Source organism: Canis aureus, chromosome 19 (genome assembly GCF_053574225.1).
Source record: "Canis aureus isolate CA01 chromosome 19, VMU_Caureus_v.1.0, whole genome shotgun sequence".
NCBI classification, from domain to species: domain Eukaryota; kingdom Metazoa; phylum Chordata; class Mammalia; order Carnivora; family Canidae; genus Canis; species Canis aureus.
The window spans coordinates 28,439,542-28,455,261 of NC_135629.1; the positions used below are offsets into that span (position 1 = coordinate 28,439,542).

At 41.5% G+C, this 15,720-nt stretch overlaps 1 protein-coding gene across 3 annotated transcripts in view; it reads right to left on the reverse strand.

The window, feature by feature from the left end:
• ATXN7 (ataxin 7) overlaps window positions 1–15,616 on the reverse strand; it is a 139,717-nt gene extending 124,101 nt beyond the window's left edge. For 2 of the 3 annotated variants that reach the window (XM_077858217.1, XM_077858211.1), the window contains exon 1: window positions 15,550–15,616. The gene's annotated coding sequence lies outside the window, so the exon portion shown is untranslated. Of the gene's footprint in view, window positions 1–14,757; window positions 15,090–15,549 lie in introns of those variants that run through there. The other variant, XM_077858215.1, reaches the window with a different exon arrangement.
• Between the last annotated feature and the right edge of the window lie 104 nt (window positions 15,617–15,720).

A 15,720-nucleotide genomic window follows, 5' to 3' on the forward strand; every position in this document is an offset into this window, starting at 1 on the left:
CAGGATCACACCCCGGGCTGAAGGCGCTAAACCACTGCGCCACCGGGGCTGACCCCCAGTAGGTCTTAAAATCACAACCCCAAGATCAAGAGTTGCTTGCTTTACTGACTGAACCTGCCAGGGCATTCCTGCAGTTTAATTTTAACAACAAAAAACAAATTCACAATGTGTAATTAAAAGAATACTCTTTGGGGATCCCTGGGTGGCGCAGCGGTTTGGCGCCTGCCTTTGGCCCAGGGCGTGATCCTGGAGACCCGGGATCGAGTCCCACATCAGGCTCCCGGTGGGTGCATGGAGCCTGCTTCTCCCTCTGCCTGTGTCTCTGCCTCTCTCTCTCTCTCTGTGACTATCATAAATAAATAAATAAATAAATTTTAAAAATAAACTATACTTTTTGTATTTGTATTTGTATTTTTTTTGTATATTTTCTACAGTTCACATGCATATTTTTTTTAAATCTTAGTTTAATTTTAATCAAAAACAAAATGCCCCCAACAGAAGGTCTTTGGTGATTTTCCAATTCTTCTGAGAATTATTCAGATTATTTCTTTGACTATTTCATTACTCTGATAAGGTTAGAGTAACTGCATGGACTATTTATATTAAAAGATAAAACGGAGTCATAATCAATAGTTCACATGCCTTAAGGTTTATTTTGAGGTTTCAGGAGATGAGATTGAGTTAACAAGATGAAGTGCAACTATGAATATGCTACTATGGTGTGCTAGTAACTCTCCATTTGATCGCCCTCTCCCCATCGCAAGAGCAAATTTCCACCACTCTGGCCCTGCTCTGTGCCCCCAAAGACTTGACCTCTATGGGTAGCATCACCGCATCAATGCAAGCAGGCCTCCAGATAGGTCTGGCCAAAGAATGGGACTGGAAGAAGATCAAAGAGGGAAGAAAGAAAGTGGGGAGGGGAGTATTGCTTCCTTACTCCCTCTCTGCTCCGGGCTACAAATTCAGACAGTGGCTGAATCCATCCAAGGCCATAGTTCCTGCCAGACAGACCCCCATCCCACCCCCAGGTGTGGCTCCAACTCTCTCGCTGGACTCCAGTAAAGCTATTTCTTCTCTTTGCTCCTTTGGACCTAATAGTGATAACAGATTTCCACTGCGGTTGGTTTTGTGGATGACAGGAACCACATGTCACCCTTAACTCTGGCCTTCCTCGGAAAATAATCCTTTCATTAGTCTCCAGAACCATCTGAATGGGCCTGGTTTCCTGCCAGACTTAAGAATTGAAACCATAGACTTGTAAAACCAGCAATCTCCCTCTTTTGCATCTAGCAGTTATCATCACAATGGTTATTCATCTGCCAAAGCAATTCCTTCATACCAAGCACGGCATGTAAGCTGTTAAGATCCTCAGGCAGAAATGACACCTTTTAAACTGGTCAGTGCAGGAGAACACAGGAGGGCGCTCCTGAAAGACAGCTGGCAGGATGGAGAGGCTGACACAATTCTCTAGGCAGGAGTCTGTTACATGTCAAGAATAAAACATTTACAAAGAGATGCTACTTCCTCCTACTTATCCCTGGGTTTCCTTTCGCTAAGGGCTTGGGATCAAAGTCAGCATTGTATTTTCACACAGAACACCAAGAAGCTGTATCACTGCCTGGGTAAGTTGTCCTGCATGTCACTTCATTTTGCTAGTTTCTCAGACCCAGGGATCTGCTTACCACTAGGCCAAGGCACACAGAAAGAGAGCCAACCATCTTGTATTACTAGCCACCTGTCCATGATCTTTCCTTCTTTCTGTTTCATCCCAGGAGAAATCCTTCTTCTATGCTAGGGCAAAAATGAGCAGGATGAGAAAATTCTGCCTTGTTCAGCCTTGCCTGTCTCTTTAACAGATCTGACCAGATTAGCACTTTTCTTTTCCACAGGAGAGGACTGGCATATGCTTATACCATAATCTGCTCTGAGCTCCTTCAGATTTTTCTCTTATCAAGTCGACTGGATTTGAGGTTAGATGTTAAGTGAAATCACCTGGGTGTGTCTAACCACTTCACCTTGTTTTCACTTAGTGCAAGTAACCTGAATGCGACTGTATTTCTGAATATTGGGACAGTTTTTTGAGTAAGAGCTGATTTAAAGAATTCTTCTAGAGATGCCTGGGTGGCTCAGCAGTTGAGGGTCTGCCTTTAGCTCAGGGCATGATCCCGGATTCCTGGGATCGAGTCCCACATTGGGCTCCTTGCAGGGAGCCTGCTTCTCCCTCTGCCTGTGTCTCTGCCTCTCTTTCTGTGTCTCTCATGAATAAATAAATAAAATCTTTAAAAATAAATAAATAAAAGTAAAGAATTCTTCTAGGAGGCTGAAAAGAACTGATGTGGCTTATTCAACAAGCTACTCCACCAAGAACTCCAAAAGTCTCCTACTGCAACCAGTAGCCATTTAGAGTTAACAAAGTTGTTAAAATAAAAGACCTAAGGCAGAGAGACTGCAGTCTGCAAAAAAGATGCTCTGCCTCACTTCACCCAAGGCTAGCCAAAGGGCCCACTAGCTCTCTTCTCCCAGCCTGGGGTTGGTGAGGAGGAGCTCCTCACTTCAGCCTTTGGCAACACCTGTGAGACAAGGAGATTAACAAAACTTGATTCACACTGTATATCCATTTTTACCACTCATTACCCTTTCTTGTAGGCATTCATTCCAAAGGATACCCTGGGGATTCTATAACTAGTAGAGTGGATCTATATCAAATATTAATAGTAGTTTCCTTGGGTAGTAGAAGTATGAGTAACTGTTATCTCCTTCTGTATATTTGTGAAATTTTCCAATTTTTTTATGAACACCCATTTTTTTTCTGTTTACTGTTCTAAGAAGAGATTAACAAATCAAACACTTGATTTTTGCAATCAGAAAAAAGTTACTACACAAAAACCTTGCAAGCATTCAGAAACTTCAGTTTTGCATAAGAACCAAATTTATATAATTCTTTTTTTTTTTACGGAATTCTTTTTTTAACCTTTTTTGTTTTTATTATGCACTCCATTAATACACTGCATAACCTTCCAGCAGGGGTACATGTACATAACTGAGTTATTTTTCATCAATCAGGAAAATGCTTTTCTCCAAACCCTTTGACACATAGTTAACGATTAACTCCAGAGACACACCTATCTCTTTGGATCAGACTCCACTGATATGGAAAAGGATAAATAGGGAACCCTTTTCTTCTTGCCCCCTTTACTGAACCTGTGGATGTGCACGGTGGCTATGCAGAGGATGACAAAGTACAGAGCCATGACACCAATTCCGGGCAGAACATTTCGCATCACATTATGGTTACCAGGACCAAACTTTTCCTTCCTGGCCCCCTTTAGGTGACCCAGCCATGGCCCCTTCCTGGTAGGCTCCCTTTTTTTAATGGAATTCTTAAATCAAAATATTTTTTAGCTCCTGTGTATTTTAAGATTTTCAATACTACATTTTATAACTTCCTTTAAAATTAAGAAACCGGGGATCCCTGGGTGGCGCAGTGGTTTGGCGCCTGCCTTTGGCCCAGGGCGCGATCCTGGAGACCTGGATCAAATCCCACGTCGGGCTCCCAGTGCATGGAGCCTGCTTCTCCCTCTGCCTGTGTCTCTGCCTCTCTCTCTCTCTCTCTCTCTCTGTGACTATCATAAATAAATAAAGAAAAAAATATAAAAAAAAATTAAGAAACCATCCAAAATGTGAAAAACAAGAATGCTAAATTAGACTTAATGTAATTTTTCTCTAGTACACATCACAACCTTAATTTAGATCATTTAGACTCTTCAAGGTCAAAGTTCACTATTTTCATACTCTTTTCATACTCTTCATACTGAAGTAGTAATACAGTTTTTTTTTTAAAGGATTTGTTTCTCTTTGTAAGAACACCACAGAGACAATATCTTATGCAGTTATGTGGTTAAGAGACTACCGATAAAAAAAACAGACTAGTGTTTCTTCCACTATAAATGCTAGCCAATAAAAACTTTCCAGTCTACAGTTGATTAATACTTGACACCAGATCTATGGAAAGAAAAGCTAATCGTTGCTGACTATTAGCTAAAGCAACAGACGCACTAAGAAAATGCCTAGTATCACATCATGACTGCTGTTAACTATGACAACTGATTTTTCAGTTTAGCTCCACTATAGTTCTAAACAGAAAAATGCAATACTATCTTTTCTAGGAGCTACTGTTCTCATAATCTATAATAGTTAAACAGGTGTTACTCACTGTCCTGTAGTGTTGAAATATATTCACAGGGAATTTTAAAAACCATAAACATTTTTACTAGCTTCAGGAAGCTAGTAAATTTGAACAAGTGATTCTTTTTCAACTGTCCTAATGTAATGGTGAATGGTCTCTTTTCTAACTTCGATATCCAAATGATTTATAGTTATAACTACTAGAACAATAACAATCAAGAGGATGGGTAGTGGAGGGAGTAGCGAATGGATTCTTAAATATCTCCTTTTAGAGCATCTAAGAGGAGCTATGTTCCCAAACACTAAAAATGTCTTTGTGTTCAGAACATAAAAACTTAAAAACAGGAAAAAAAAAAAAAAAAAAAACCTTAAAAACAGTGTGAACAAAATGTAAACAGATGAAAATACGCATTTTTCTTTTTTTCTAAGAGAGAGAGAGGAGCAAAGGGAGAGGAACCAGATGACTCTGCGCCCAGCACAGAGCTAGATCCCAGGACCCCAGATCCTGACCTGAGGCAAAATCAAGAGTCGGCCATTTACTGGACTCAGCCACCCAGGCAGCCCAAGTATGCATTTTTCAATGAAGAACTTTGCTAGTACTCTTTTCAGGATTAAATTCAAGGATTCTAAAAATTCAAAATGCCTGCAAAATGAGACCATGAGACAAACTAGAAATGCAAGAGAAAAAAGACAGTTTTTTTACTCGCATTAAATGTTAACATGTTTAAAAGCTTTAGAAATCAGCACCTGAAACAAATTAGAAAAAGATAACTTAAAAACTAGTGTTAAATGTTAGGACAATGTTCTAAAAGCTACAGAAAAGTCCTGAGATGTCTCTATTTACAAAAAGTTCTGGCCAAATTAAGAACCACCATATTAACACTATGATCACGTTAATGGTTCAGACTACAGTGAAACTTTACAAGCAAGGGGGAAGGGCCTCACATACAACCCTATTGTTAAGAGCCCTGTCTACAGACCCTAATTAAACAAAAGTGTCAAGTACTCCTCTCAAAATCCCTTGTAGTGGTGGGCCTGAACAGCAGAAAGCAGAACAGACCATTTAAGAGTCCAGGGTTTGGGAAGACAAGTGACTACACCACAAGGTGGTAATTACACCGTGGGGAAGTAAAAAAAAGCCAGACTGAAGGGCTCCAAGAGGTACTTCAAAACCAGCTAATCATGGCAAGAAGAGGTGGGACAAATTGGCTTCTCAACTGACTATCCATGGGGACATAAAAAGACCCTGGGCCTCCAAAGCAAGAATAAACAAAGGTGACTACTAATGGCCAAGATGACACTAGATACATCCATTACATACCAATGTCCCCACAGTAATAAAGGCCAAACATATATTCACCCATCTCCAATTCAGCCCAAAAACCTGAGAAAGCAGAAGAGAGGCTTCTCCAGTTGGCAAACCAGTGTTCTTGAACTGTCCACAGCAAAGACCTGGTAGTCAGAACACCTAGGTTTTCCTGCCAACAGTCCCTATCTTGGAGGGGAAACCGCTTAATCTTTTGTAGACCATATGCTCAGCTGAAAAATAGGGAAAATATGCTTTTCTCTGACTTCAAAAGATTATAAAACAGGACTATATATGTGAAAATGCTCTGAATAAAATCACACTATTTTTACAACATTTTAACCCTAGAAACACGGTTTAACTCATAAGCTAAACGCTATATAAGGGCAGGTTGCTCCTTTCCCTCATGAACTTTAGGATCTAAAATGTTTAAGTATTAGCAAGGCTACAATGAAAGCCACTAGATACCTGAAGAAGACAGAAAAACAGAAGCAGGGCATTGTGGGGACATTGAGCACAGGGGGCAATAACTGTATTTATCTCACTTTGTCCTAAGGGAATCATTATGCACTAGGTAAGACTATTCCTAAAAGGAACGCTGCTACCAATAAATGGTTAAATTACAGTTCATGTGATTTTCTTTTAAAACTCAGGGAAATGGGGCAATGGGTGGCTCAGTCTCTGGGTATCCGACTCTTGATTTTGGCTCAAGTTATGGTACCAGAGTCATGAGATGGAGCCCCACTTACGGCTCACAATAGGCATGGAGCCTGCTTGAGATTCTCTCTCTCTCTCGCCGTCCCCAGCCCCTCCTCCTCCTTCCTTCTCTCATAAATAAATAAATAAATAAATAAATAAATAAATAAATAAATAAATCTTAAAAATAAAAAAAATAAAAATCAGGGAAAAAAAGGAAAAGATTACCTTGTAAAAAAAAATGGGATAAATATGTTATTGCCCTTAGAATGGTAAGCACTTATTATTAGTGGAAATGGAAATAGGTGGCAAAGTCACAAAAATGCTTCTCAAACTGGGGTTTAGGAACCTTTAGAGGCATGTGGGATTGGAAGGGAAAGGGGTGAACCAGAGGTCATCAGGGTGTTGTAAATAGTAAATGTGATCGATAATGCACTGAGCAGCTTGCAAAAATGTTCAGATAGTGGACATCTGTTGGTTTTATCAGCCCTGCATTCACTCCCCTGCTGGGGAACACACCGCCTCCCCTTCAGTAGGTATTCTCTTGGTGAAGCAGGAAACAAGGTACCTTCCAGGACCCAAGCTGACCCTAAGATACACTCTCAGTAGATAGTGGAGTTACAAAGAGTTGGAAAGGTTAGTAAGGCCAGGACCCTGTGAACCCTCTCCATTGAACCCTGGTTCTTCAGCTCTATTGTCAATTCGGGGAGCTACACCACATCCTTCCAGTAAACTCCTTTCTTGCTTAGGGTAGGCCAATTTTGTTTCTACTACTTACAACTAAGATCTTTAGCTGATTAGTTATTATCTTTGGTCTAGGAGAATCCATTTTCTCAAAGATTTGGGAAGTAAAATTTGACAAGTAATTTTAAAACATTAGTTTTCTGGTAAAATAAAGGGAAGTATCATGGAGTAGAATACAGACTTCATATAAAATTTTAAGATGTTCTATTTTTCTTTTGAGATTTCTAAAGATATGCTTCCTTCCCCTCCCTCCCCACTCAAGTTTCTTTAGCAATGGATTTAAGAAGCACTGGTATAGGGATATACTTTCCTTAACTTTTAGGATCTGCCCCTAACTAGGTAAAAGATCTAGGGCAAGTTACATAACCTCCCTAAGGCTCACTTATCACAACTTTAAAATGGGAGTAATAATAGTACCCACCTCATAGAGCTGTTATCCAAAGAGATAACACAGGGAAGCACTTAACCTTGTTTGCAATCATGGCAAATAAGGGTTAATATACAATAGCCAGAATCACACTGTTCGAAAAGATAGACACCAGAATACCACTGCCTCTCCTCACTGCTGTCAGCAAGCCTTATGATACGTACTTTGCAGTACCTCTCATCAAAAGGTGGTGCCTTTCAACCCTTAAATCCAGACTGGGCTTATGGCTGGCCTTGATCAACAGAATGTGGCAGAGTGACCCTGTGTGACTTCTGAGCCTAGGCCTCAAGAAGCCCTGCAGCTCTCACCTTGAAACACAAAGTCTCCATATGAGGAAATCTAGTCTAGCTGCTGGAAAAAGAGATGGTGTGGTGGTCAGATGAGTTGTCCCAGCTAGATCCCTAGACCAACTAGCTCACTGGAGATTTCAGATGACAATAGCCACATTAATGACCTCAGGCCAAACAAGAGCAATGGAAGAACTGCCCTGCCCTAATTGTGCGCAAATAAAGGGTCACTATTGTAAGCCACAAAGTTTTAGAGAAGGTTCTTCTTATTCTGCAATATGTAACTGATAGTATACTTCATCAATTATCATAGTATTTCTACATATTTAATTCCATGCATTTCTTAAAATTTCCTACAAACAAACCCAAAGCCCCAGTGTTTGCAAGTAAGTATGTCACAGCCAGATGTGGTTATACTTCTCATTCTTCATGGCCAGTTCGATGTTTCTAATTTCATAGAAACATTAAAATGTAGCCCAGAACATGGGGGTTTAGAGTAGAAAGTAAAACAAACTCCTAAACCAAAATAACCTAAGTGAAAATAAAGTTGAAAAATTTCTAAAATTATCACAGGTGCACCACAAGGATGCAGGTGCACACATAGTTGAGCTAACACTGAAGTAACTAAGAGAAAAAAAAGTGAAACACAATTGCTATGTTTCATTCAAATAGTAGAAATCAAAACAGATTCTCCCTTTTAACAGTTTTTACACCTAGTCTTTTCTTCCATATACTTTAAAAATGACTAGAAAAGAGGAAGGAAATGCTTGCTTTAGGTCACCATCCATTCATCAAATATTTACAAAGTACCAACCCCCTGGGCAGCCCAGGTGGCTCAGCGGTTTAACACCACCTTCGGCCCAGGGCGTGATCCTGGAGGCCAGGGATCCAGTCCCATGTTGGGTTCCCTGCATGGAGCCTACTTCTCCTTCTGCCTGTGTCTCTGCCTCTCTCTCTCTGTTTTCTCTCATGAATAAATAAATAAAATCTTTAATAAAAAAAAAGTGCCAACTCCATAAATGCCAATGAGTTGTCAGCCCCTGAATACTTTTTTCGACAGTGTACACAGAGATAACACGCGAAAGGGAGCATGACTGACGATGACTAGGTTAACCTAGACCACACTCTTGATCAAGGTACCCTCATTAGAGGGTTTAGACTGGTCAGTGTAGCAAACAAGGCTCTGCCCTCATGCAAGCCTCTGGAAGGAGGGAAATATTAGCAGCTAATGTTATTATCACCAATATTATCATTGTCATTATTATTATTATTATTATTATTATATACCCTTACCCATCCCATCACTTCTTCCTCCTTAGTTACAGCAAAGCATCTGGAACTCTGTTAAGCACTCACCTCGTTTAATCTTCATGACAACTTAGCAAGGTATTGCCTACATTTTCATTCATTCATTCAGCTGTACACGCAATAAGGCTTGAACTCATGACTCCGAGGTCAAGAGTTGCATGCCTGTTCTACGGACAAGGCCAGCTAGGCACCCCAGTATTGTACACATTCTACAGATGAGGAGACTGAGGCCCTAAATGGATAAAAGTAACAAAGACAGTAAGTAATGGAGCTCAAGCTTTTAAACATTACCCTTTACTCCTCCCATACATGTGAACTCCTTATGATTTTAGAGGAATTTCAATGGGGAAAAATCTTTCACAGCAAGAAATGAGGCACAACATACTATCATGTAAATGTCTGTGTTTCAGTGAGTTTCTTCTGAAAACTATTATTTAGTCGTGTATGGATTTTTTTCCTTTCCTCTTAGAAAAGTCTGGAAAATATTCTTGCTTATTAGCAAAACACCACCTTCGGCGGTATAAAATATATAAAAATGGTATATGGTATATACCATTTGGTATATGGTATAAAATATACTTTTAAGGTATATGAGAAAGCATATTTCACCTCAGATACAACAGACTATGAAGGGAAATAGTCATGATAATTCAATTGGCCATAAATAGGATAGATTTTAATTACTGTATTTATTCTTCAATAGCTTTTTTTTTTCAATAGCTTATTTTTTCCTGATTATAAAAGAAGCACATGCTACAGGAAAAGAAAAATTGAAAAATACATTTTTAAAAAAAATCACCCACAACTTTATTACCTACAGATAACAAGTTCCTATTACTTGGTATATACCCTTTCAGATATTTTCCTTTAGGTTTCTATACACAGTACTTTTGATTAAAAAATCATTTAAAAAATTTTTAAAAAATTAAAAAATCATTTAAAAACTCACACATTGGGACGCCTAGGTGGCTCAGCGGTTGAACGTCCACCTTTGGCTCAGTGCATGATCCCGGGGTCCTGGGATCGAGTCCCACATCAGGCTCCCTGTGAGGAGCCTGCTTCTCCCTCTGCCTATGTCTCTGCCTCTCTCTCTCTGTGTCTCTCATGAATAAATAAATAAAATCTTTAAAAATAAATAAATAGTCACAAATTATATATATTCTCATGCTACCCTCTTTTTTCTAAACATCATTCCATGTCAATGAATGTTGACCTGCATCATTTTTTTTAAAGATTTTTTTTAAGTAATCTCTACTCCCAATTCGAGGTTCGAACTCACAACCCCGAGATCAAAAGTCACATGTTCTACCAACTGAGCCAATCAGGTAATCCCTGCATCATCCTTTCTAAAGACTGCACAGTGTTTCCCTGCATGGGCAGGTCCTGATAGACTTAATCCTTTATTATAGGCACTTGCATTACTTTCTTGTTTCCTATTACTAGAAAATGGGGCAGTGAGCAGTCTGGTACACACATCTATATGCACATTTGACCAATTATTTGCCATTTTATGACTTTGGATGCACATTGCCCAAATTGTCATCTAAGAAATAGGTACCAAATTTAGCTTAAGAAAAAAAAAAAAGGAAACTATTAATATTTAAGTATAACATGTTTTACTACTGTCTACATAAAGTATTTTAAAAACTGCATCTTATCTCTAAATATCTAAAATACTGATGCGTAACTCTGCTATTATGTGTACATATAGAAGGGGGAATATTCTAAAATACCCAATAACTTCAGCATAATGTAGTTTTGAAGTTAAACTAAAAAAAAAACAAACAAAAAAAAAAAACTTGCTGCAAATTAGTAAAGAATGTTAAAAGGCAGGAAGGGAGGCAAAAATAAACCAATCAGCTACAGCAATTGCCAGGTCACCAAATCTGCATCCCATACAATGACCAAGGGAGAAGGGTCAGGAGAGAGAGAAAAGGTAAAACTACAAGCAGCAGCCCTCAGAACTTCAGGGATGGCCAGATGAAATCACACACAGACATATACACCTACATGCGCTGTACACATCAATCCTGGAACTAATCTCCAGGGGTTAGAGCACAAGAGGACTCTTTGTGTGTTTAATTTAACAAAACATCATGCAGAAATTGGGGGGAGGGGGGAGTCCGAATACAGATTTCCTTAAGGTAAGAATGTCTTGTTAGCAGCTTGAGAGCCTAGCATCAGTTACATCCCTTCCAGGATAAGGAAACAACAGGAACTTGAAGCATGAGACAGCTCCAAAAGCATAGATTCCTTTCAAAACCATCACACAGGACAGGGTTCAAATATTAAGCCTTATGGAAAACTGGGCAAGGTGAGAACATTTTTAGCAATAAATAAAATTTCCTGGTGATATAATAATGCATGTGCTAAGAAGGGAAGGCCGCTCACCATAACTAGGAACAACTAACCTGATGGGAGTTTCATCCTATTGGAGGAAGACAGGGGCCTTGGAAAATGCTGCCATACCAAAAGTATGGAATGCTTGAGGTGGCAAATGGCAACACATGTGCGGTGGTGGTGGTGGTGGTGATGGTGATGGTGATGGTGGTGATGGTGGTGGTGGTAGTGGCGGCGGCGGCTTGGTGATGCCACAGACCCCTAGAACTTAGGAGTCTAACATTTTTTCTAGGCAAAAGGTCAGCCTATGAGTCAAATCCTCCTGCTGGCTGTACACAACACATTAGTGGAAGCTATACCTATAACTTTGGCTGTCTAATTCTGGCATCTTAGAAATGCCTCCACAATTGGGTACCTGCATTGGTTTTCATTTAAATTACAAGTGAAGAGTAAGAGTTAAGAGGAGTCTTACACAGAGACAACTATGCTGTTGGTGGGCTGCTACTGTCTCTTTCTGCCCAGCACCAATGTCTCCAGCTTTACCAAGCGCACCACTATCTTCCTTCAACTTTCCCTCTGGATATCTACAAGGTAAGGACGCTTAATCCTAACTCATTTTTGAAAACCTAATTTTCAAAAAAGTTTCAATTATTGAGAAATAATATATATCATTACAATGTACCATGTTTATACATGTTCATTCTTATGTGTATTAGTGGTTACTGCATCTAGCTTCCAAGGCCTTCATATAGGCCCAATGAGGGGTTCAGATTTTTTTTTTTTTTTACACAGGGAACTTCATTCCTGCCTCTTTATGCTTCTACTGCAGTAGGCTTTATCCACGTGAGGAACTGGAGGGTCAAGTAGGTTAAGCAACTACAGCAATTGAAAAACCCAGATTTGAACTTAAGTCTGCTTTGATGAGAAACCTTTTCCTATCATGCTCTGCTGCTTGGCCAAGGCAAAAATACATTTTCTTAGAATGATTACCTCTCAGTCACATTTGAGATTTGCTGGAGAGCAGTAAGAGAGGGGAGCTGAGTGACCCATTTGCTCCAAGAGCTGGTTGTCAAGATCAAATCTCTGCTTATTGACCATCAATCTATCTGTTCTAAATTTTTAAATATAATTTAAAAACAGCCACAATGAACCCAGGACTAGCATGTCAAGCCCTTTATGTGTGTGCATGGTTTATCAACTAATAGGCAATACTTTATTATGGCAACAAAATGGAAGTATTTTTGCACCTCTAAGACCATATGTTTAGACTAAAGACAAGTTTAAACAGCAAGTAATGGGCACAAAGATCTCTATTTTCTTTTTTTTTTCCTTGTAAGAATTATTCTAACTCCCATTTTATTTAATAAAAACATACAACTGTAACGTTTTGGGGCTCTGGATCTCTTTTTATAACCACAACCACAGACCTTCTCCCTAGAAAGACACACATACACAAAAAGGTTTGGTCACAATTATAGGGAGTTCAGGAACCTTTGAAGCCCATTCATGGACCCCTAGAGGTCCAAAGACCCCAGGACAACCTTTGCTCTAAAAACATACTGCAGGGGCAGCCCTGGTGGCTCCAGGGTTTAGCACCGCCTTAGCACCGCCTTCGGCCCAGGTCCTGATCCTGGGGTCCTGGGACTGAGTCTCACGTCAGGCTCTCTGCATGGAGTCTGCTTCTCCCTCTGCCTGTGTCTCTGTCTCTCTCCCTCTCTCTGTATCTCTCATGAATAAATAAAATCTTAAAAAAAAAAAAAAAACTTTTAAAAACATACTGCTAAAATGTCTACATCGTTTCACAGGCCCAGGGTAAAGACCTTAGAGCCAGCTCTCTCACCATCCATTTCAGAAGGCTAATGTTAAACACTTAAACTTCCATAACTAAACCACCATACTCTCCAAGAAACCAGCAATCTAATGACTTGAGTAAAATCACCAAATCTAAGGTCATGTAAGTTCAAAGTTCAAATCATTTTTGTTATAGCTTAGAACCTGCTACTTCTTTCTGTCCACAACGGTTTCCCAATAACAGAAACATTAGTATGGCCCAGAGCTTGAGTCCTTCCTGTGTTTTTGTTTGTTTGTTTGTTTTTAGATTTATTTATTTATTTATTTATGAGAGAGAGAGAGAGAGGCGCAGAGACACAGGCAAAGGGAGAAGCAGGCTCCACGCAGGGAGCCGGAGCAGGACTCTATCCCAGGTCTCCAGGATCAGGCCCTGCGCGGAAGGCGGCACTAAACTGCTGAGCCACCCAGGCTGCCCGAGTCCTTCCTGTTTTAACATTCATGAATGCTTTAAGATATAATTATATGAAAAACGACTACTTTTAAAATTCACTAAAACATGTCCTTTTATGATAGGAAGAAAAGTCAATTAGGAGAATTCTTAAATGTTCAACATACAGATCTATATCAGTGCAGTTGCAAGTTAAATTATGTGGTTGGAGAGCAGATTTTTAAAATCTCACAAAGGCTCATATTTTGAGGTGTTTCAAACTACTTGGATCAAGAGCTTTCAGAGATGTTTATATTTTAGGTATACCTCAAACTTTAAAGTCTTTCAAATCTCTCTTGGTCTTACTGCTTTACAAAATTTCTAGCACTGTCCACCGTATTTTTAAGTAACAAAATGAACATATACAAGTGTCTGGCCAGGACTCCATCTATGTATATGAGACTGGATGTCTTAGGAACATTTAACAGTTACAAGGGATGGTGATATTCTGCTATGCACAACACTAAAGATTATTTTAAATCGCTAGATACTGTTTCAAAATCATTATATGATAAGATGAAGTTAACAGGTAGCTTACACAGAACACCATTTCACCACTCGACCAATTATCTTTTAAACAGTAACCATCCCCACCAAAACGCAGTTGGGATATATAATCAACTGGCACTCTCCATTTACAGTGTGTAGTACCAAAGATTCAAAGTAAGTCTTAAGAGTATCTTCTCTCCTTCTAAAACCAAGATGAATTGAGCCTGATGCCCATACACATACACACACACACACACACACACACACACACACACACACGAGTTTCAGCCAGTCTTATTTTAAGGCCGGGGGGGGGGGGGGGGGGGGGGGGCTTCACACCCTTGAGGAGGGCAAATTATACTTCAGAATCTTCAAACTGATTTGTTTGTTTGTTTGGGGTGGTGGTGGTGGTAGTGGTGTTATTTTTTCGCTTGTTTTCGCCTTTCTGCCAAAAGTCAAAGGTGCTAACTGTTGAGAACACCACTGAAGAACAGGGCTGGAGTTTCGACTCCATACACGTGAATAAAATCTCGCAGATGCTGATCTCCGGGTAGAGGTTCAACACGTTTCACTGCCATATACGTTGGCATTTACGACTTCTTCCTCTTTGAAAGGACCGGAGAGAAAACTGGGAGAATGAACCCAAGTTTCCCAAGGAACCAGAAAAAAAAAAAAAAAAAAAACCCGTCCAACTCACTTAACTGCTTCAGCCCGGATGTGAAGAGGTGGGGGGGGGATACTGGGGGGGGGGGGGTCAGGAAAGTTGGGCAATAACTCCACAAATCAACCAAAAGCGCGGCTTGGAACTCAGGCTTCCTGCAGCTTATGCAGCTCCCTCCATCTACCCCACTGGAGATCCCGTCAGCGGTGCCGGCTGTCCTCTCCTCTCGCCTCTCACCACCTCGATGTCGCCGTTTACGAGAAACTCATCCAAGTTGAAGCAAAGTGACTTTTGGGAAGAGATGCCGCCGTGACCTGCGCGCTGCTCCGGAAATGTGTCAACTCGGCACACACCAGGCAACGCTTCTCCAGGAGCACCCCCCACCCCCCACCCCCACCCCCCACACACACTGCACTTTCAACTTCCCCTTAAGACGGGCACAATCGCATAGACTTTTTTTTTTTTTTTGGAAAGTCAAAGAGGAAAAATATATATAATAATAATAATAATAATAATAATGGAGCAGCCCGGCCGGGCCACGGACGCGCCCTCCGCGCCCCGGGGGCAGCCGCTCCGCCAAGTCGTCCTGCAGGTCTGCAAGTTTCTCGTGGCCCCGGTCGCCGAGCACCCGGAGGGGAGGGGAGGGGGGGCTGCCCCGACCTGGAAGCGGGGCCTCGGGCTCGCCGGCCGCCCCCGCGCGAGTGCCCGCGTTCGAGCCCCGCCCCGGCGCGCGTGGGCGCCAAGTCCGCAGGAACCCGCCCCCACGCGCCCCGCCGTGCCCCCCGCCCCGCCGCGGCCGCCACCCTTCCCCGGGCCGGGCGAGCTCACCTGGCGGCAGGCGGCGGCCTCCGGGGCGGCCTCTGGGCGTGGGCCGGGCGGGGGGACCGGGGCTGCAGCCGGGGCCGCCGCCGCCCGCCGGCCTCGCCCCCACACGCGCCGGCCGCGGCCGCCCCCGGGCAGTGCGGGAGCGCGGGGAGCGCGGGAGCGCGGGTCCCGCGG